Consider the following 23,068-nt stretch of genomic DNA (forward strand, 5'->3'; position numbering starts at 1 on the left):
GATTTTTTTTTTAAATTTTTTTCCAATTTTTGATGATGATTTTTGGATTTTGGCCGAAAATTGATTTTCTGTTTTTTTGCGATTTAAATATCAGTATTTTGATCAGAACATTCGAAATATTGGTCCAAATATGGAATGTCATATCTCGTTGAATTCGTAATTAAATTTCCAATCAAACTGTGTTTACCAAAAAAAAATGAATTTTTTAAAATTTTTTTTCCAATTTTTGATGATGGTTTTTGGATTTTGGCCGAAAATTGATTTTCTGTTTTTTTGCGATTTAAATATCAGTATTTTGATCAGAACGTTCGAAATATTGGTCCAAATATGGAATGTCATATCTCGTTGAATTCGTAATTAAATTTCCAATCGAACTGTGTTTACCAAAAAAATGATTTTTTTTTAAATTTTTTTCCAATTTTTGATGATGATTTTTGGATTTTGGCCGAAAATTGATTTTCTGTTTTTTTGCGATTTAAATTTCAGTATTTTGATCAGAACATTTGAAATATTGGTCCAAATATGGAATGTCATATCTCGTTGAACTCGTAATTAAATTTCCAATCGAACTGTATTTACCAAAAAAAATGATTTTTTTTTTTAATTTTTTTTCAATTTTTGATGATGATTTTTGGATTTTGGCCGAAAATTGATTTTCTGTTTTTTTGCGATTTAAATATCAGTATTTTGATCAGAACATTCGAAATATTGGTCCAAATATGGAATGTCATATCTCGTTGAATTCGTAATTAAATTTCCAATCAAACTGTGTTTACCAAAAAAAATGATTTTTTTTTAAAATTTTTTTTCAATTTTTGATGATGATTTTTGGATTTTGGCCGAAAATTGATTTTCTGTTTTTTTGCGATTTAAATATCAGTATTTTGATCAGAACATTCGAAATATTGGTCCAAATATGGAATGTCATATCTCGTTGAATTCGTAATTAAATTTCCAATCAAACTGTGTTTACCAAAAAAAATGATTTTTTTTTTAAATTTTTTTCCAATTTTTGATGATGATTTTTGGATTTTGGCCGAAAATTGATTTTCTGTTTTTTTGCGATTTAAATATCAGTATTTTGATCAGAACATTCGAAATATTGGTCCAAATATGGAATGTCATATCTCTATGAATTCGTAATTAAATTTCCAATCAAACTGTGTTTACCAAAAAAAATTAATTTTTTTTTAAATTTTTTTCCAATTTTTGATGATGATTTTTGGATTTTGGCCGAAAATTGATTTTCTGTTTTTTTGCGATTTAAATATCAGTATTTTGATCAGAACATTCGAAATATTGGTCCAAATATGGAATGTCATATCTCGTTGAATTCGTAATTAAATTTGCAATCGAACTGTGTTTACCAAAAAAAAATAATTTTTTTTAAAATTTTTTTTCCAATTTTTGATGATGATTTTTGGATTTTGGCCGAAAATTGATTTTCTGTTTTTTTGCGATTTAAATATTAGTATTTTGATCAGAACATTCAAAATATTGGTCCAAATATGGAATGTCATATCTCGTTGAATTCGTAATTAAATTTCCAATCAAACTGTGTTTACCAAAAAAAATTAATTTTTTTTTAAATTTTTTTCCAATTTTTGATGATGATTTTTGGATTTTGGCCGAAAATTGATTTTCTGTTTTTTTGCGATTTAAATATCAGTATTTTGATCAGAACATTCGAAATATTGGTCCAAATATGGAAGGTCATATCTCGTTGAATTCGTAATTAAATTTCCAATCAAACTGTGTTTACCAAAAAAAAATAATTTTTATTAAAATTTTTTTCCAATTTTTGATGATGATTTTTGGATTTTGACCGAAAATTGATTTTCTGTTTTTTTGCGATTTAAATATCAGTATTTTGATCAGAACATTCGAAATATTGGTCCAAATATGGAATGTCATATATCGTTGAATTCGTAATTAAATTTCCAATCAAACTGTGTTTACCAAAAAAAATTAATTTTTTTTTAAATTTTTTTCCAATTTTTGATGATGATTTTTGGATTTTGGCCGAAAATTGATTTTCTGTTTTTTTGCGATTTAAATATCAGTATTTTGATCAGAACATTCGAAATATTGGTCCAAATATGGAATGTCATATCTCGTTGAATTCGTAATTAAATTTGCAATCGAACTGTGTTTACCAAAAAAAAATAATTTTTTTTAAAATTTTTTTTCCAATTTTTGATGATGATTTTTGGATTTTGGCCGAAAATTGATTTTCTGTTTTTTTGCGATTTAAATATTAGTATTTTGATCAGAACATTCAAAATATTGGTCCAAATATGGAATGTCATATCTCGTTGAATTCGTAATTAAATTTCCAATCAAACTGTGTTTACCAAAAAAAATTAATTTTTTTTTAAATTTTTTTCCAATTTTTGATGATGATTTTTGGATTTTGGCCGAAAATTGATTTTCTGTTTTTTTGCGATTTAAATATCAGTATTTTGATCAGAACATTCGAAATATTGGTCCAAATATGGAATGTCATATCTCGTTGAATTCGTAATTAAATTTCCAATCAAACTGTGTTTACCAAAAAAAATGATTTTTTTTTTTTTTAAATTTTTTTTCCAATTTTTGATGATGATTTTTGGATTTTGGCCGAAAATTGATTTTCTGTTTTTTTGCGATTTAAATATCAGTATTTTGATCAGAACATTCGAAATATTGGTCCAAATATGGAATGTCATATCTCGTTGAATTCGTAATTAAATTTCCAATCAAACTGTGTTTACCAAAAAAAATGAATTTTTTTAAAATTTTGTTTTCCAATTTTTGATGATGATTTTTGGATTTTGACCGAAAATTGATTTTCTGTTTTTTTGCGATTTAAATATCAGTATTTTGATCAGAACATTCGAAATATTGGTCCAAATATGGAATGTCATATATCGTTGAATTCGTAATTAAATTTCCAATCAAACTGTATTTACCAAAAAAAATGAATTTTTTAAAATTTTTTTTCCAATTTTTGATGATGATTTTTGGATTTTGGCCGAAAATTGATTTTCTGTTTTTTTGCGATTTAAATATCAGTATTTTGATCAGAACATTCGAAATATTGGTCCAAATATGGAATGTCATATCTCGTTGAATTCGTAATTAAATTTCCAATCAAACTGTGTTTACCAAAAAAAATGATTTTTTTTTTTTTTAAATTTTTTTTCCAATTTTTGATGATGATTTTTGGATTTTGGCCGAAAATTGATTTTCTGTTTTTTTGCGATTTAAATATCAGTATTTTGATCAGAACATTCGAAATATTGGTCCAAATATGGAATGTCATATCTCGTTGAATTCGTAATTAAATTTCCAATCAAACTGTGTTTACCAAAAAAAATGAATTTTTTTAAAATTTTGTTTTCCAATTTTTGATGATGATATTTGGATTTTGGCCGAAAATTGATTTTCTGTTTTTTTGCGATTTAAATTTCAGTATTTTGATCAGAACATTCGAAATATTGGTCCAAATATGGAATGTCATATCTCGTTGAATTCGTAATTAAATTTCCAATCAAACTGTGTTTACCAAAAAAAATGAATTTTTTTAAAATTTTGTTTTCCAATTTTTGATGATGATTTTTGGATTTTGGCCGAAAATTGAATTTCTGTGTTTTTGCGATTTAAATATCAGTATTTTGATCAGAACATTCGAAATATTGGTCCAAATATCGAATGTCATATCTCGTTGAATTCGTAATTAAATTTACAATCGAACTGTGTTTACAGAAAAAATTACGTTTATATTCAATTTTTTTTCCAATTTTTGATGATGATTTTTGGATTTTGGCCGAAAATTGATTTTCTGTTTTTTTGCGATTTAAATATCAGTATTTTGATCAGAACATTCGAAATATTGGTCCAAATATGGAGTGTCATATCTCGTTGAATTCGTAATTAAATTTCCAATCGAATTGTGTTTACCAAAAAAAATAAATTTTTTTAAAATTTTTTTTCCAATTTTTGATGATGATTTTTGGATTTTGGCCGAAAATTGATTTTCTGTTTTTTTGCGATTTAAATATCAGTATTTTGATCAGAACATTCGAAATATTGGTCCAAATATGGAATGTCATATCTCGTTGAATTCGTAATTAAATTTCCAATCAAACTGTGTTTACCAAAAAAAATGAATTTTTTAAAAATTTTTTTCTAATTTTTGATGATGATTTTTGGATTTTGGCCGAAAATTGATTTTGTTTTTTTGCGATTTAAATATCAGTATTTTGATCAGAACATTAGAATCATTGGTCCAAATATGGAATGTCATATCTCGTTGAATTCGTAATTAAATTTCCAATCGAACTGTGTTTTAAAATTTTTTTTTCCAATTTTTGATGATGATTTTTGGATTTTGGCCGAAAATTGATTTTCTGTTTTTCCTAAGCTCCTCCTTTTGCGAATGAAATCAAGTTTCTTGCAAATGGTTTTGTGGCTTCGGTCTTTCGACAAAATTAGTCAACAGCAGATAATTATTTATATTTTGCTGCAAAGGAACAATAAACCAGGTATAATTGCCCGTGGTTGAAGCGTCTAAATTTGTCAATGGTTTCGCCCAAATTTTCAGGGAATGTTCGTGGTCTACAGTCCAAAATATTGATGCTGCTCAGCACTTGCACTGCTGAAAATGATTCATTTGCATTAGTTTAAATTGCACTGCGCAACTGTGCAGGTTGGCTTTTTCGACAAAGTCCGGCTTAAACTTTTGGCTCATTTAAACTTTTGTTTCCACCTGTAGATCGTTTATAAAAATCCCGCCCAGCGCAAACAAAATAGTAATAACGCTTAGTGCTGGCAAAAGTTTACGCGATTAAAATGCGAGAAACGCCTGGACTTCAGACCCAAAACGATGGTTTAGCCGACTTCCCTCAAATCCGAAAAAAAGAGAAACTTTGTTAAAGTCTTTAATTTAATGCTTGGTTACCTTTTCTTTTCTCCAGTTCGGTATTTTTTGTTGTTGTTAGGGCAACCAATCTCGAAATTGCTCGAGTGGCCCCCCGGAACACTTGAGCAAAGGAATAAGTTTAAAGTGTGCTCACAGCACTGCCAAAATGAACGAAATTGAGACCCAGCCGCTTACCTTTATTGTAAGGGATTTACGCCTGAAAGCATGTTAAAAAACAATAACTAGAAGATTTATTGTATGGGCCACCCGGCTGCCGTTGCTTCTGTTTTCATTAATATATGCCCAAAATGGTGCCCTTCTCCTTTCATAAATTTTCGGGGTCAACTGTACCTCTCTGCATGCGAAATGTTTGCAGAGGCCTCTTTCTTAAACGGATTTTGTTTTGCACATTCCCTTACCCTTATGATTATTGTCAGTTAGTCAGTGGACTAATTCGTATTTATAACTTACGACCAGGAGAGAAATATGGCCGTTTATCTGCGCCAATTGCCCTTTAGCTAAGATTAAACTTTTGAAACAATTAAAATAAATGGATTTCTTTTTTTGGCAAATAAATTTTCGCCCCTTACCACCACTGACATTTATATAAGCGTTGCTACCATTGGTGATAGCAAAGCTTTTACCAACACTGGTTAAATAAACCCGTATTCACACTTCTCATATATCTCTGTCTGTTTAATTGTTATCCATCTAAGGCAAAATGATGAAATCCGGCGAACACCGCACAGCTTAATTGAAGAGGTAGGAACTTTTCCGCAAGTCAACTTCGAGCTTAATCATCCGTGCTTAAGTGGGGGAGATTTAGATGCTGTGGTCTATCAGCTAGACAAATCCCTGAGGCAAATATCATTTTAACAATGGCATTAAATGAATTTGCATAATTAGCTGCAGCTTAGTCAAGTGCTAGGACACCCCACGACCAACTTCCATTTATCCACGCTTTTCGCTCCCCTTGTGGCTTCGGTTGGTCCTGTGGCTATGATGCATGTGTGACATTAGCCCAGACACGTTATGCCAAATGTATTCACAGTGGGTGTGCCAGTACTGGGGGTAAATCCAGAGTAACTGGGGATGCTTATGTTGAATTGTGAGATTTGTGTGGTTCAAGGGATCTACTTCAATGTGAAGGAAAAATAATTAAACCGGCATGATTATTGTGCTATCTATAATGCATAACTCTGCTTTGTTGCTTTGTTGCCAAGGATCGATTTTAGTAGTTTCCGATTATGTTTACAGCTAACTGCGCACTTTGCATCAATTGGAAATGCATTTAACCAGGAAAATCCAGCTAAATCTGCATCTCAATGCATAATTCAAGCTTAGGCGAATCAAGTGAACAGCAATTTGCGAACTAATTAATTATGGAAAAGCAGCAAAACGCATGCAAATAGAATGCGCTTAAGATGAAATCGCCGGCGGTTAAATGAGATTGCCATAAATCTCTCAACGGCAATGGGGGCGGGCGATGCGAAAGGACTTTGGACCAAGTTGGTCGAGTGAAAGTGAGATGTGAAAAGTTTAAAGGCCAAGTTAAGTCAACTCCTTGGCCAAGCATGTTTAGCAAAGTTCATTAAGCACTTAACAAACAGAGCGCACCAAGGGAACTTAATGTGCTTTGGCGTAATTCAACTAAACAAAGTACCAAAGTTCTTAGCCCAGTTTTCCGGGGTAGCGGGGCAACGGGATGGCCTGCTGCATAGATGAAAATCAAATGCGGTCATATCCCCACACACTCCCTTCCCGAAAAGGACACCCACACACACAGTCATACACTCTAACCTATGTGTGCACATTCCACCCATACATGCAGGTTGAATGTTTTGGTCATTCAGCAGCGTCCTGGCATTTTTGCATTTACCGTCATCGTCCTCCGTCAGTGGCTGTAAAACTGTGCCACAGGACAATGTTGTGGATGCGGCGGTGGATCCTCCTAGTTTGGACACTTTAAGAAAAGGTTTACAAGGATAATTATTATATTATTTGGAGTTGTAATTACCGAAGTAAAGGGCATCGGATTTTGAACAGACCCTAGTTGTTTCGCTTTTTCTTTTATATGTAGTAATCAAAATATTTCAAAGGCTCAATAATATTGACCCAATTGCTGGGTTACTTCATATGCTTTCGGATTCGAAAAGTTTATTTTCGAGTGCACAAGGATGGCAGATTGTAGCCAGCGAGAAGGTTCAGGGGGCACAGTTTGTTCAAGCGAACATTGTTAGCCTGCGGCCAAAAGGCTTTCAAAGTTTTCGTGGTTTGGCTGCCAAAGGGTGGTAAAGGGTGGCAAGATGGGCCAAGGGGTAAGGGGTAAGAGGTGAGGGGTAAAGGGTAAAGGGAGACTGCTCTGAATTATTGCCAAACATGGTGGGTGGGCTGGTCCTGGCCCCGCAGAAAGGGGCAACCAATCGGCCGATGGTCTTTTGCCAAAGGATAAAAAAAAAAGTTAATTGGCAAATGGCCAAATGAGTTCAAATTGAAGTTGGCTCAAAAGACAGGAAAAGCGGGTGAGCAAACTTCATTCATTCCGAATGAAATCAGCTTGAATGAAAGAAATAGTTGAAACTGCTGAAACTTCTGAAGAGGTTGAAGTTCGGATTTTTTTTATAATTTTAAATGGCTTTACATTACTAACTAACTATATGAATAAAGAAACCCAAGGTGAAACAAAAAATCTATTTTAATACATTAATAAAAATTTGACTGACATAAGGCATCAACATCAGAAAACCCCGAATTCCAACTTGTCATTGATAAATTTAGCCTGGCTGTCAACGCCTTTTTGTGGATTTCCCCGTTTGTCTTGTTGCTATTTTTAATATGCATCCCAGATACAGATACTCAGATACTGATATATACATATATATATGTATCTTTTTGCCTACTGCTCTTTGTTACTTTGAGCGACATATTTTACTGCTATGGTTTGCCCTCTTTTTCTACCTTTTCACTCTGTTTTTTTCTCTGCCATCTTGGCCATTACCATTAGCATAAAATGGCTGCTGTTTCGCTGTCCATTTTGGGTATCCTGCACTTGGAAAGCTTCGCTAATTACGCTCTTAAAACAAAAAAGTTAATGCATAAAAAATAGCTCGTTAAATGTTTCCCCCCAGCAGCTCAATGACAACTTTCTCGATTTTATTATTTCTAAGCATTTTGCTCATGCAACAGACTCATAACATAAGTATTCAAAAATCTTTAATTATTTCTATATCTATTTCTTTGCAGATCCAATTAATTGAAATAGTACATTTGGTAAGTTTTGCAACTTTGCTTCAATTGAATTTGAATTTTGAATTTCAGCCTTGGTTGTATGCAAAAATATTTCTCTCAAGGATACAACTAACTAAATTGTACTGGTATTTCTCATAAAGCTATGGCTTTAAATTCAATTTGTACAAAGTACGAAGATAGTTCTAGCTATTAAAGTGTGATTAAAACTTCTGAAGAATTCAGCTGCTTCAACAAAAAAGCAGGAAATGGTTTGGCAAATGATTTGAACTTTTGCATCGTGCATTATGCTGACCTCAAAACTCATTAACTATGCTTTTTTGGGGGCGAATTCGAGCAATTTAGCGCCACAGAATATGCATTCCTTTTCGGGCTCTAATTGCTGGCATTTGGCATCCGAAAATTTGCCTGCCCAATGAAGCATGCCACCCAAATGCCCATTCCACCACGATTAAGCAGAAGATGAAGGAAAATGCAGTCGAAGCGCTGGGAAAAATGTAATTTAAAACTTTGTGCGACGTTGGCGGGAAAATACTTTTCTCTTTGCTTCTTTTTTTTCTATGATTAAACGACATTAGGTGTGCTTATCTCAGCTGAAAATCAGTGGCACCCACCAACCCGCATCTATGTGAAATGCCAAATTAGAGCGCCAACTTTTGATGCAACATTGCGATTGGATGTTTGGCATTTGGGGTTGATTTGAACATGTATTCGCTTTGAAAATTGCATTCGGAAAATGCCTTTGGTTCGAAATTTCGGCGTTTGCTTAATTAACTGCTCTTATTGATTCTGGACGTGGCTTAAACCACGCACACGAACTGGCTAATTGCCATTTGGTTTGAACCAATTCGTAGCATACTTTTGTGGGTCGCAATTACTTATCTAAGTTTCTAGCATCAGTTTATTACATTTTCGGAATCAAATTTCTTACTACTTAATTTGATAACAAACAAATAATTAAGAACCATATTATGTGCCTAAGCACTTAGCTAAACCACAAAAAATGGTCGACATTTCATTTGTATTTGCATTTGGCCACAGTTTAATCAACACTTAGTTATGCTGGCATTATGACTGTTTCGCTATAGACAGGAAATCAAATTAACCACTTCTTGCCCAAGCACTCAATACTAATTCAATTAATTAATATCGGACCGTGACCCCTTCTCCAATTATTCACCCATCAAACATGCTGAACAAAACCGCACGAATATGGCTGATGAAAGCGTTGGTAAGTGGGCTAATGGCTTGATTGTCCAAGGTACCAAGGGCCACTCAAACTCGTGCGCCTTCGGATATTGGTCCACCTAAACAATTGTCAATTAAATTCTGCTCCTGCTGCCCGGTGGTGGTTATAAATGCCAAGACACGTTCGATGCGGTGGTGGAATTTTCAATCGGTTAACACCCCCAAGCCCCAACCCCCCACCCCACTCGCCAGGACCTTCCACCCACCGGAGGTCTGTAGACGCGTTCCTAATTTGCATTAAAAGGTGCGCCATCTGGTTGCACCCCTTTTGGCCACCGGCAACTGGAAGCTGGGAGCTGGCAACCAACTGTTGCTCAACCGGGTAATCAGTGGCAAAGAGGGGGCGGGGGTTGTGGCACGCATAACAGGCATTCAGGCATTGCAACCCTTCAGCAGTTGTTGATTTAATTTTATAATTTTAACGCACAATTTCCACAATAAATTTCCATTGTGGGGAGCCATGATTTGCGGGTGAATGCCTGTTGTCCTGGGAAATCATTTTGCAAATGGAATAAATTACTCATTGATCGGTGCTTGCAGCTAGAAAATAGTTTTCACCAAAATGAATTTATTATTTGACACGATTTCCAATCAACGTGAACGGCCATCAAATTGGCTAATTAAAGATGTGCGGTAACTACTTTTTTTTTAGATTTACACCAAGGTCGCACTCTATGTAGATTATCACGTGTGGGTGCGGCATGAAAATATTTAGTCAAGTGTTCGATTTCGAATTGAATGGCCAAAAATTGTGACTCACTTGAGGTCTGAGCACAGAACCCATTGGAACATTTGTTTTTTCCTTTTATTTGGACAAAAATTGAAATTTAATTTCCTAATTGAACGCTTTTGCCATGTGCTTGCTTCTCCCCCCTCGCCCACCACTGGCAATTCCAATTTAATTGAAAATTTATCGGTTGCATTTGCATATGCTACGTTCGCTCTCTCTCTGAAATTGACATTCCCAGCATGCACTTGTGGACCTTTCAAAGCCAAAAAATTGTTACGAATTGGATTTCTTCCTTTTTCAGACTTTCTTGCACTTGGGAAGAGGAACTTGTTTCTTTTATAGCCAGATATTCAAACTATTTTGTGCTAGAGAACAAATTAAATGGGATAAATCTTAGGAAACTGGCTTGTAAAAAGAATTTCCATACTGAAAAAGGGTTCTTTACATTTTGTTTAGAGAAAACCAGTAAAAATGGGCCATATGAAAGTATCTGAAGAACATTTAACTTATGGCCTCTGCCTTTCAATTTGCGACTGCAGCTGCATATGCTGGTCTTAATAATACATTCGGCTTATTGCTGCGCCCTTTTTCAGTCCTGCCCCTGCGCATTTAATTTGCCATTGACAACGTGAAAAACTTCACATGGCATCGCTGAAATATTTGCGTGGTTCTCACCCTGCCATTTCCTCCGACGCTTTCATCAACATTAAATGACTGCGGCGCTTAATTGAGATTGTCGTGGGTGTGGGTGTTGGTGTCGGTGTGGGTTTGGCTCGCTTATTAATTTATTTTTTATGTTTAATAACAGGCGCAAGGCAGTGGCGCCATTGCAGAGTGTGACGCCAAAAAAAAAAGCGAAAAATCGCACATAAAACGAGAAAAAATAGGTGGTTCGATAAAGCAGCAAGCCAATGACAATGACATTGTGAAGAGGTTGTAAATTAATACACCAACAGCAAACCGAGCTGGCATGCGCCACCCACCAGGTCATCATTATCTATCGCGTTTGTTTATCGTTGTTTATGTCCAGAGAGCCGAGTAATAGGTTCATAAATTTCCCCCCCATTTTCACGGAATAATTTCCGAATTGCGGCGCCGCAGGTATCCTGTTTTTAAATGCAAGGCAGCAATTAAAGCCCTTTCGGGTGCCAAGAGCCACTTCTGTGTGGATTATGGATATCGTTAGCTTGCCTGTGTTCCCTCGCCTCATTTGGCGGTCGTTTAATTAATAGCAAGCTGATTAATTAGTGTTTGTGTGCGATATCCTTGGCCGCTGGGGAGCTGCAGGGTGCAGTGGGGGGAAGTGATGGGAGGGGGGTCACTACCGAGTTGCTGGGAAATGCATTTCCGGGCTTAAACTGCACGAAATTGCATTATTTGCATCTACTGGCAAATTGCAAATTGCCATTAATTTCATTAGTTGATTGTCGTCATGGCAATTCCCTTTGTGGATTTTATAATTGCCCGAACCGCAGCGAAACGATGGTGGAAAAATTGTAAAGGATGGGAACATGAACATGAACTAAGTGGAAATATGCATATGGTGCTGGCTAATAAATTAATTGGAGTGGGTGTGAAAATGGCGAAATTCTGTTTGTTTTGCGGTGGCTGATAAGTGCATATTCCCTTTGCACTTCCACCCATTGATTGCTTTTAATTAAATAACGTTAGTTGTACATTTTACTCAGCCAGTTATAGAATAAATAAACATTTATATGCCCGTTACTCGTTGGGTTAAGGGGAACAGTATATTCGATAAAAAATATATAAAATATATAACATTAATATGAGTGATTTCGCAAATATTTTATGATTATTAATATTTCGTGAACAAATTCATTAAATAAATTCCATTTATTTCAAACTCGACAGTCCCTGTCAAACTTCTACTTTGCCTTTCGTTTTTCTCGTTATTTTTCTTCGTTCCCTTATTTCATTATCCTTCAGCAATCGCTTTGCTGCAATCGAAACTTTTCAGATTACCCTAGACCAAAGCGAAGGAGCAAACAAATTTTTATATGAAATTATATTGCATTTTTATTACCTACCGCACATAAATTTTGTTTGTCACAGCAGCCGCCGGGCACGTAACATTTTAAAAAACAATTTTGTCTTGATACAATTTCTTGTATTATCACCGAAAATGTATGCAAACACACGAACTTGGCCAAAAGCAGGCGGCAGCCGAAAAGGAGACCGTTCAACGGGGCGTATGGGCAATTTTATTTGAATGCTTGCGCTTCAACCGTTGCCCTGAGGCTCCTTATCACTTTATATACGACTGGGTGTGAGTGAGTGTGTGTGTGTGTGTGTGAGTGTGTGTGTGTGCCGGAAGAGAGCCTCGATGGTGTGTGTAAGATATGGATTTGCTGGGAACGGGGACTCCCAATCGCAGAGGCAATCAAACTCGATGTTCCGGAACACGTATACGCCACCGTTAACTCAAATGTAATGAAAATGACAAAGGGTAAATTGACATAACCAGTTTCTGAGCTGTAAGCATCACAAATAAATAAATTCAATACAAAAACCGATTGGTCTTAATTCAAATTTTGTTTAGTTTAAATTTCAAATGAAATGCCATTTCTCAATTAAAATAGCTGGTATGGAAAGCTGTAAATATTGTGCATAATTCACATTCCTTACCTTTCTACTCGCACATAAAATACACAAAACAGACAGGAACGTAAATAATGCCAGACCTTTTTTTTTGTATCGGATATCAGCGTAAAATGGAGGGAAATCGGAGTGAGTGTGTGTGCGTTTAAAATTATATACATATTATACAGCCTGGGGAAAGTTGTTGTTTATTGTCTGACAAGGTGGCGCCGCTTTAATGCGTTTTCATGCCTTATTTAAAATGATTTTCCGTTTACCACTCATGAAATTACTTTCATTTATTACTTTTGTTTATTTATTTCGTACATGAAATACAGCGGCGTATAAAATTCCTCTATCTTCCCACCTGTTGCCAAGTTACAACATTTTTTAAAAAGACTTTATTAAAGGCGATGTGAGCGAAAGTAACCACAAAATTAAAACTCAATATGTGCGAAAGGGCGGGACATTCAATTAATGGACTGGAATGGCACACACACACACACACACACAGAGTAACCAAGTTGAATTAGTGGCAAACGGCAAAAGACAAACATCAATGTGTGAGTGTGGCGAGCGAGGGAGGGCGACGGCAGATGCCTGGAGTGAGCGAGAGAGGACGATGGCCAATTCCCAGGACTCAAAGGAAGCCAAAGCCCCAGAAAAACGCCCTCGAGGCTCTTGAAGACAAAAGCGTAAAAGGAAAAACTCGAACATCTCAAAAGGAAGCCGAGCTATAGGGAGTGGCAGGAAAAGCATGACAGCTCAGCATATTCTGAAATGGGTAGAGTCGCTAGATTGCTTCTTGGCAGGTCTAAGCAATGGACCAACACCAAAGAGCGATACATATGCAGATTTGGTCACAATAGTAGAAATATACTGCATAAAACTAAATTTTGTGTTGCCATAAAAAACATTTAACATTATAAAAGGATGTAAGAAGTGTAGATGTATAGTATATACAAAGTATATCTGTATATCCTTAAAGTTCATGTCTGCACATACATATATTAACATTCCCATTGAATAGAACTTTAAATGCACTGCTACTGCATAAGCATATAAAGTATATTTATATCTACACATAAATTAACATTCCCATTGAATACTCGTAGTCCTTCAAATGCACTGGTATGCATAAGCAAACGATTAAGGATAAGACAATGCTGCTATCACAGACATATACAATTGCTTCAATAGCCGGAGAGAGAAATCAATGTCAGTATGACGCCCTTTGATGTTGTGGGCGTGCCCGGGGCGAAAGTAAACTGAATCTTATGTGTAATTGAATGTGTGCCTGTGTTTGCGGGGGGTTTTCCACTAAGCTGCCTAAAACCGCCCTCGACTGTGTATGGGATTGTTTAGCATAAGTTTCTTACATCCCATTTCCGGCCCCGCCTCCCATCTCTTTATGCAAATGCGTTGGCACTTTATTGCTTTTATTTATGTAATTTGTAGCATCTTCTTGTCATTTACGAAGACAAACATTTGCATTTTCCAACTTAGTTCGAGTGGGAATTCCGCAAAATAGCAAAAAGTTTGCGCTTGCTTTTTAATGTCATTTTGCTGGCAACTTGGAGAGAGCTTCGGAATTTATTGTTGCAGCCAGAAAGCCGCGGAAAGTATTTGGAATATTTTTTAGATGCCACTTTATTGACATTAAAGTATTTCTCTTTAATAGATCTTAAGTATGTTTCTAAAGTACTAAGATCTAAATTTATAAAAGAAGCTTTCTTCAGAATAGAATACTGAGTCAATTAGACGCCCCTTTTTATTTTCCACACACTGAAGATGTCTGCCGCAAACATATTTATGCTAGTCAGCAAACTGTTTAAAATGGAGCAAAGGAAAACTGGGAAAAGGAAAACATACTGATAGAAAGAAGAGGGCAGGACACTGAGGAAAAAACGGAAAAGAACAGATGGCAGTCAGACAAGAAGGCAGGCAGGCAGGACCTCCCTATGTTTTATTGTTATGGCGATGTGTGTTATCCTTTTTGTCGCCAAGCCTTTTCCTCGTTCGTCTCGCTTCCAATCGAGTTGTGGATCCGGACTCTCAGACACAATCTGAAACAGAATCAACGCCAGAATCTGAAACTGAACCTTAGCCTCTGGGCTCCTCACTCCGGCGGCATCAATCACATTTTTTCACGGCCTTTTGGGGGCCCAGCACTTTTGTATTTCCACTTCATTTTTGTCGATTTCGTGGGCAATCAGGCGCAAATGCCCACGGTAAGCTTGATTCTACGCCGCGAGAACCTGGGTGATTCACGTATTTATTAAGTTCATGACAGGGCGTGAAAACAATCCCCACCCTCCGGTCATCATCATCATCATGACGTTGGCAATTTTGTAGTATTTTTCCGCCATTTTTTAAGCTAAAGATATCTCTTTCCCCTTTTATTCGCTTTCCCTACCATTGGTAATCAAATTTTCGCCATTTGATGTCCTACTTATGCTTCATTGGACACGTTTTAACCGCGTTTGTTCATATTGTAGAGTGCTATGAGTTCCTACAAAATCATTCAAGAGTTCACCTACACTCCTAACCCTTGTGGTATTACATGTCTCAATATTTAAACCAATATACTTGATTGATTTGTTTGGCTGATGTGCTAAAAACAAGAGATATATGTATACCATTACGACTTTCCATGAATTTTTAGTTATTAATAAGCTCTCTGAAGCCATCAATTTTATGTAGAAGGTAAAATTTAAATCAAATTTGGCAAGTTTTAAAAATTTAACTTAATATAATATATATTTCGGCTTATGATGCATTTCAACTTTTTGTAGAGGTCAAATTACAACGACGCAAAGCCGAGTGAACAGGTCCATTTCGTGGACGCGAAAATTTCCGCCACATTTGCCCCCATGATAAAGGAACATTTTTCCAACTGACCGAAGGCATTTAAAGTTTTCGTTTGCATTTTCCAGTTCTTTCGCTGCCTTTTTTTTATGATTGTCACGACTTTTGCCCGGCTCATCTGGCTTGTCCATCAGAATGAGGACCCGAGGCGAAGCTGCGACTCTCATTAGTTGAACAACTGAATTTGCCAGAGGCCAACTTTTCGGAGATCGGGGGAATACAGATATATACGGACGGATACATGCCTTGGCATTTCAATCGATGAGGTGGCTGAGGGGGAAAAGTTGTTCCTGCACTCGAACGCATACTAAAAAGGCCGCCAGCTGATGATGGGGCAAAAAGATGATGGTGGAAAAAAAATTAGAAAGCGAGAAAGTTGGGGCAAATTCAATTTTGTGCAAAAAAAGTTGGTCGTGCCAGCAACGCAAGAAAATCTTTTAATTCAATCGGCGCAGCGTTGGGAAGTCTAGAGTTGTGTTAAGTTATTGACGTCTTGTTGTACTAGGCGTATACTTGATATTTCTCATAAATTTCTTTTCACCATTTCGTTGTATTAGGCGTATACTTAACATTTTTCCGTATATTTTTTTGTCGGTCCTTTCTCATCTTTCTCGTTGGACCGGAAGACGCAGATTTGCCTGCCAGATGCAGCTGCTGCTGCTTCTGGCGAAAACGGAAATGAGAAGTCATGGAGCATTTATCCAAGGATCTAACCGCCATGGAGAACCCCTTGCCGCCCCTCATTGCCGTGCTTTGGGTTCTACTTTATTTTATTATTACGTTTTTGGGTCTGGGTCTGCTACTCACATTTGCATATCAATTTGTTGGCATTCGCTCGTGCTGCCTCCCCCTTTTTTCCCCATTTTCCCATCTCTGCCCGCCCCATTTCATTGCATACTTTTGGGAGTCACTACCGAAGTGCATTTCCCATTGTTGTGTTTGGGGGAAATTCTAGGAGTGAGCGCTGCGCGTAATCAGGCAAAAATCTGTCTAGCTTTTAGTTTTGTTTTCGCTTGGGGAGTGTCCCTACGGTTTTCGGGTCTCCGGCTTTGAAATCGGGATTTGGCATTGGGTTTCTTTGGTCCGCATTCTAATATTTTAGTGCCTTGTTTATTTGCCATTTGCTGCTACGTTTGCTTATCGCTTCTGACAAATGGCATCTGGTTAGAGGATTTCTGCTGCTTGGCTTTTATGGAGATTCTTGCGCTGAATGATTCTCATCTAAAATTTGTCTAGTATTTATGATGAATAAATCTCCAGGGACTTAGCTTGATTAAATGTGACTGTCGAGCCATGATTAATGCCGCCAATGGTTCTTGACAAATATTGCTTACCCATTTTCGCCTTATACAAATTAAATGCTTGGTATTTAGTCTTTGCTGCCTCTACTTAAATTGAAGCTACGATTTTCAAAATAAATGTTACAGAACTTATTTGTATTTTGCATACATTTTTAATCAATTTAAGTGTCATGCTGTGACCCCAATTCAGTGAAAAACTTCGTCGTTTTATTACCAATTTAACAGTCCAAATTGTTACACAACATATATGATTGTCATCAAGCAGAGAAAAACCCCGCTGGGAAATTCCACAACTGCTAAATGGAAGCTGTCGTTTGTTTTGACATTTCGCTAATAACTGAAAATTAGGGTTTTTGCAGTCAGTGGAATTGCAATTCGCAACAAAAAAATAGAGTGCCAAAATTGCGCTAAATGTAAAAAGGTGGCTAAAAATGGGCACGGATAAATGTAGGCAAATTAAGAGTCAACGGAAGCTAAAATATTTAGATGTAGTTAAACTGCGACTATAGCAAAAAAATAAAAAATGTTACATATTAAATATAGTATTGGTTTGTCTTGTAATTCCCACATTTTCCGGACACCAAATTGTTTGCAAGTGTAGAACTGACAGCGTTTTTTTTGTTCTCATTTTTTGACTTAAACCGGAAAAAAGCTGCATCAAAAAATTGTTTACTTGTGCAATTTAACCACTTATAGTGGGTTTTACCACTGGATATTTGCATATGCATGAGCAGGGATCCATGTAGTAGAAGTCCTTGGCTGCGAATCCCGGGTGGCTCGACAATATGGCGACACTAAGCTCTGCACTCGAGCAACACAATTGGCGCATTGAAGAGGAATTTGCGCGTTCGCGGTTTTTTGCTGCATAAGCATGCAAAGGGGGGTAAGGGCCAAATCCAGCCACTGATTATGAAGTATTGTGCCAATATTAAACTGCTAAGCCATCGTGGCTGTAGACATTGGTGCAACTAAGCCCGTTGAGTTGCCTAACGAGCAATACCAGAACATGGTCAACTTTCGGAACCCCCATTTGTCATGCAAATAACAAGGACAAAAACAAGCGAAAAAGTTTCGTGCAACAACAAGATGCAGGAAATGGTTACAGGCGCAAACTTTCTAATTGTCTAAATTACATAGACACCGCACAAACTACACCTACTACGACCTAATGAAATGGGGGTACTGGCGCTTCTTTCAGCTTGGGTTGGGGTGCCCCAAAGTGGGTGGCATAGTGCGGCAATGTCTGTTTGTTGTTGCGGCCAGCGGTGGGCTTTGGCGCAGCTTTTCAGCTTTTCGCAGTTAATTTTTATTGACTATGTGCGCTTGGTTCGCTTTGGCCAAGTCCTTGTTTGCTTTACTTTTGTTCAGCGACTTTTGGGGATTTTCATTTAATTTAATTTCTTAAAAATTTCCAAACTGCATGCAGGCAAAAAAGAAGATTTCTTATTAGCAAATAAGTTTGGACAGCGTGTTTACTTTTAATTTAGATTATGAAAACTAAGCACTAAACATTATGTTGTGCCTTACATGTGCCCACTGTTAAAACGAAAAAGCTGCATAGGAACTTGGGTGATCTACCCATTTGCTTGTACCCAATTTCCATGAAAATCTCGTAAAATAGAATCGTCTGTTTGGCAGGCTCCGCAAACAAATGTTCTGCATATTTTTTGGAGCGTGAAAAAATTATTAGCGCATTGAGTTCCAATGCCAATGTGTGCGAAAGGCTGTATATATATTTCTATATATCTGTATTGTGGGCCTGTCATTTGCCACTTTTGGCACATTTGTTGTGCGTAAATTGTGCTGTCTCACTCTTTGGCCTTTCGGCAATATCCCCCCCTCGCTTTCTCTCCTCTCGCATGCAATGGCATCGCCCCTGCGAGCACTTGGCATAATAATGAAAAATTAATCGGTAAAAATCCGCAGGAACAGCATCCATTGCATACATTTCGGCGCCGGGCTTAATTGAAATGACGACAATCGGCAAACGGGCGCCACTACGCCAAAAAAGAGGTATAAGTGAGAAAGGGAGGGGTGTCGGTGGAAGGAAAGAGAAAGAAAGTTGTTGAAAGAGCAAGAGGGAGCCACCAGCATGAGCGAATAGACACGCATAAATTTTGCACAAACAGGCGAACAAGGTCCCTGAAAGTATGCAGCAAGCTGTGCATACTAATAACCTGCATTTCGGTGGTTGGCTCTGGATTTTTCGGTGGTGCCACCGAAACCATTACATTGCCCCCGGGTAACTGATGCCATTGCCATCAGCAGCACTAGGTCCCCAAAGCCCAGACCCCAGTTCCCAGACCCCAATCCCCGATTCCCAATCCCCAATCCCTGATCCCTGATACCTCATACCCAACCACCGTCACCAGACTCCGTGCGGATTACACGCCGTTTTCTTGTTGCTTTTGCTGTTTGCGTTTTTGTGTTTGGCGTCCTGCAACTGCAGTTGGCATCAAAATTGTGCGCATATTAAGTTGTTGATTTGTTGATTTACCATACACTTGGCCTCGCCGCTTTACCAACTCCACGAAATTCCCACAGGAATTCAACCACAAAAACGCCGATTTAGCCAGAGATGGGTATCAGATGTGCACAGTGAATGTGCTGTGAAGTAAAAATTGGGAAGCAGATGCAGGTTTTAACTTTTGTGTACTAAACACACATTTACAGATTGAAGACAAACTAATTACCTCCTTGGAACTTTTCTCTGCTGTTACTGTTACTAGTTGATGTCCTTAAAAACAATTCCATTATCATTGTCAACGTTAATGCAGTCCATCAAGGCACACAAAGCAACAAGAAGTGCACTTTGCCCACCTTAACTTCTGTTTTTTGTGTTTTTGCCCCCTTTTACCCACAACGAGTCGCATCTTCATCAGCCTTCGGATCATCTTCACCTCCTTTGACAATATCATCGTCATCATGGTGGGCAACATCATAATCGTCGGGCTGCTCACCTTTCCCGGTGTTGCATTACCCATCTGCATTTCCGTCCTGTGCGTTGCAACTTGCAACTGTTGCAAGAAATGGCTGCTGCACCATCCTGCAGAAGACCCTGACTTTTCTGGATGGCTTAATAGCCTTTCCCGGGGTACAAAGGGGTTCTCTTGCGACTTGTTGAGTGTAGAGGAAATATGAAATTTTCTAAATTCCGGTAGTGCAGCATAACAGCATAAGTTTGTGGTAGCTTGGAATTTTGCTGAACGCAACTATATTTCTTACACTATGTAAATTGTTGAACGAATAATGCAATTCTTGAGGCTTTCAGTAATTATAATTTTACAATTTTTAATTATTACATCCCACATTTATTTAGAGTATGCAAACTTTCGTGTACCTCCGGGGCATTGAAATTGTTTAAGAAAAAGAAGTCATAATTGCGCTTTATGTTATATGAGCAGCAAAGTGATGTTGAAAATTCAGTTGAGTTGGGGGAGGCTTTGAGTTTATGGCATGGAGAGCTGTCAGAAAGGATCCTTTTTACTCCTTTTTTTTTTGTTGTGCAAACCCTTCTACTGTCGGATTGCACTTCAGGTAGGTGCTGTTGTTGTGCGCTCTTGCCCCGAGGCGTCTTTTGTTTGGAATGAAATTTGTATGGACTTTTTTATATTCGCATACTTTTAGGAGCTCCTCCTTTCCGTTTCCCAGGTGGTGCTTACATTAAGCGGTATTCAGGGCCCACTGAATGGAGTGCGCCCAGCCACGATTTCCACCTGGAGAGTTAATTTCGCAAATGCAGCGGCGAAGAAAAGCAAGTGAAACAAAAGCTGAAGGAAAATCCCTTCCATCGCCATGACACATGTTGGTATTGGCGGCATTCTTGTCTTTGCCTTTCCTTGCCTTTTTTCCCACTTTTCGCCATCCTTGGTCATTTATCTTACGCCTCGGCCGCTGCAAGTGACCATGCAAAATCAATTAATGCCGGCGAGGCACTCAAATTGCATTGCATACCGCAGGGTTTTTTCACCGGCTATTTCCACCCATCCCACCCATTTTCCCGGGCCTCACTTAATACGCATCGTTGTTTGCACATTAAGAAGCAATCCGATACTCAAGCCGACTCGAAATGGAAAATACCGAGCGGTGGATATATATACACATTTATATATATTCGCACGGTGCACAAACAATGCAAAATAATTAAGAATTCGTTGGTCCGAAAAGCACACGATACCATTATCCTTTAAGTCGTCGCAGCGAACGTTCGGGGATTTCATTACCGCATGGATGTCGGCATTAACATAACTTTAATTTTATTGTAGATCAGGTAAATTTGCACGCCGGCGAAATGATTGATTGACACCCGAGATTTTATCGAAACACGCATGGTTGATTTTGCATTCAATTTTCCCTTTGACTTTTTAATTAATGCGGGCTCATCTTTAAGCATTCTTAATTATTTTTATACATTTTCTATAGCCTGCATGAGTCTGAAAAATACTGTAGTACAATTTTAATTCTCATTTCAATTCTCCGTACACCAACTAGAAATTTGTGGCACAACTGTACGTCTTTGACATGCCTTGACATCATAGGAAATCCTCGAAAGTCCTGTTGATTTGGTCAAAACTAACATGACCGCGTAGCTTTTGGCCAGTTCCCGATGCAAATTCTCACACCGTCATCTGTCACAGCCATTTGGGTTTGCATTGCTCTACCAACTTGGTACAGTCACCACCACATTCCACATTCCGCATTCGTGCGCTGTAGCAGGTGCAAGTCGCAAATGGCGTTTCCATGCATTTAGCTGGCCGCAAAAACGCATGCAACACCTTTTGTTTGGCGATCGTGTGCTAATACGCTATGAAAAAAATGGCTCACCCCTCCGCATGTCTCCTTACCTGACACTTTGGCGTGGCTTTTTGTTTGGCATTTTGTTTGGCCGGGCTACTTCCTTTCTAGCCTTCTTTTGGGCCTTCAGCCGCTTTTCTGCGGGCGTTAACCGAGGCTGTTTGGTTGTTGACTTTGCGCTCCAGTTGCTGGTCGCGAAAAAAAAAGAAAGGATGCTGTGGGCCTGGGCCAAGGGGTTGAGTGGGATGATGAGTGTGGTGGCCGGAGTAAAAGCCAAACGAGTGTTAGAGAGTGCATATTTGCCTTTGTGGAACTATCATTAAACAAGTGAAGCCACCAGCAGAAACTGCGGAAAACTACTATGCACGAGCCACCACACAAGCAGCTCACCTCAATCCACCACACGAAACACATTAAAAGCGAGGCCAAAAGACAAATGCACCAACACAAACAAAGCAACAAAGGAGCCCAGACTGCACTGAAACAAAAACTATTTCACCATGTTTAGCTTAATGATTACACAGCTAAGTGTGGCCATTAAAACTACAAATCGGTTGAGACTCAACTAATAACAGTGCGACCATATTAATAACTGTAATAAAATAGGGTTCAACAATTATTTGAATCGTTTCTTGTTTTTTCTCAGTGCAGGTGCTGCTTTTTGACTTCTCGCCTGCAGTTTTGTAGCCCTTTTAAGCTTCTAACTGCCGTTGCTTCAACTGCAGCTTCGTTTTTCCCACCAACGGCGCAGGAGCCTCTTTCTTGGCTTAACTTCTCCCACATCCGAGAAAGTCGGTATACCGGTGTCCTGGAATTCTGTTATCCTAGCAATCGCTTGTAGCCCTTTCAGTCCTGTTTTTGACACGACATTTTGCATAGAACGGCGATCCCCAGGAACTACAACCCTTGCAGGGCAGGAGCCACCACAAAGGATACCAAAGGAGCAGCCAAGTGTCGGTCTGTTTGCCGAAAAAATGCCTCGAGGACTGTTAAACCGATGCCTGGCATTGTCATCTCCCTATGATGTGCTCTTTTATTCTCTGGCGTTTGTTTTTCTTGTGGTTTAAGCAATTTAAGGATTTCTGTTGGGCATTTGAGTGATTTCTGATTGGACAGTTTTTCTACGGCATAGCCAAGCCGTGTTTGCTGAGTGCAAATAGATCAGATTATGATGCGAAAACCCCAGGGATGTTAGCCAGGCTTAGGTATTTGCTTGAAATGAAGAGTCGTTAGTTTCGGGTTGAAAAAGTTGGGACCACAACAAAGCAAAGAATAATGGGTTTGGACGAAAGCATACGAATGGGTAATTCCCATGATTAAAGTCTTCATTAAAGGACATATATTTACTTACAATTTAAGACACTTCCGTGAGTGTAAACA

General features: G+C 37.8%; 1 protein-coding gene across 6 annotated transcripts in view; it reads left to right on the forward strand.

Annotated features, from left to right (window-relative positions):
* LOC122622028 (furin-like protease 1) overlaps positions 1 to 23,068 on the forward strand; it is a 152,038-nt gene that overhangs the window by 72,270 nt on the left and 56,700 nt on the right. For all 6 annotated transcript variants that reach the window (XM_043800137.1, XM_043800132.1, XM_043800134.1 and 3 more), the window contains one exon: positions 8,147 to 8,173. The gene's annotated coding sequence lies outside the window, so the exon portion shown is untranslated. The remainder of the gene's footprint in view (positions 1 to 8,146; positions 8,174 to 23,068) is intronic.

This window comes from Drosophila teissieri, chromosome 3R, assembly GCF_016746235.2.
Source record: "Drosophila teissieri strain GT53w chromosome 3R, Prin_Dtei_1.1, whole genome shotgun sequence".
Taxonomy (NCBI): Eukaryota; Metazoa; Arthropoda; class Insecta; order Diptera; family Drosophilidae; genus Drosophila; species Drosophila teissieri.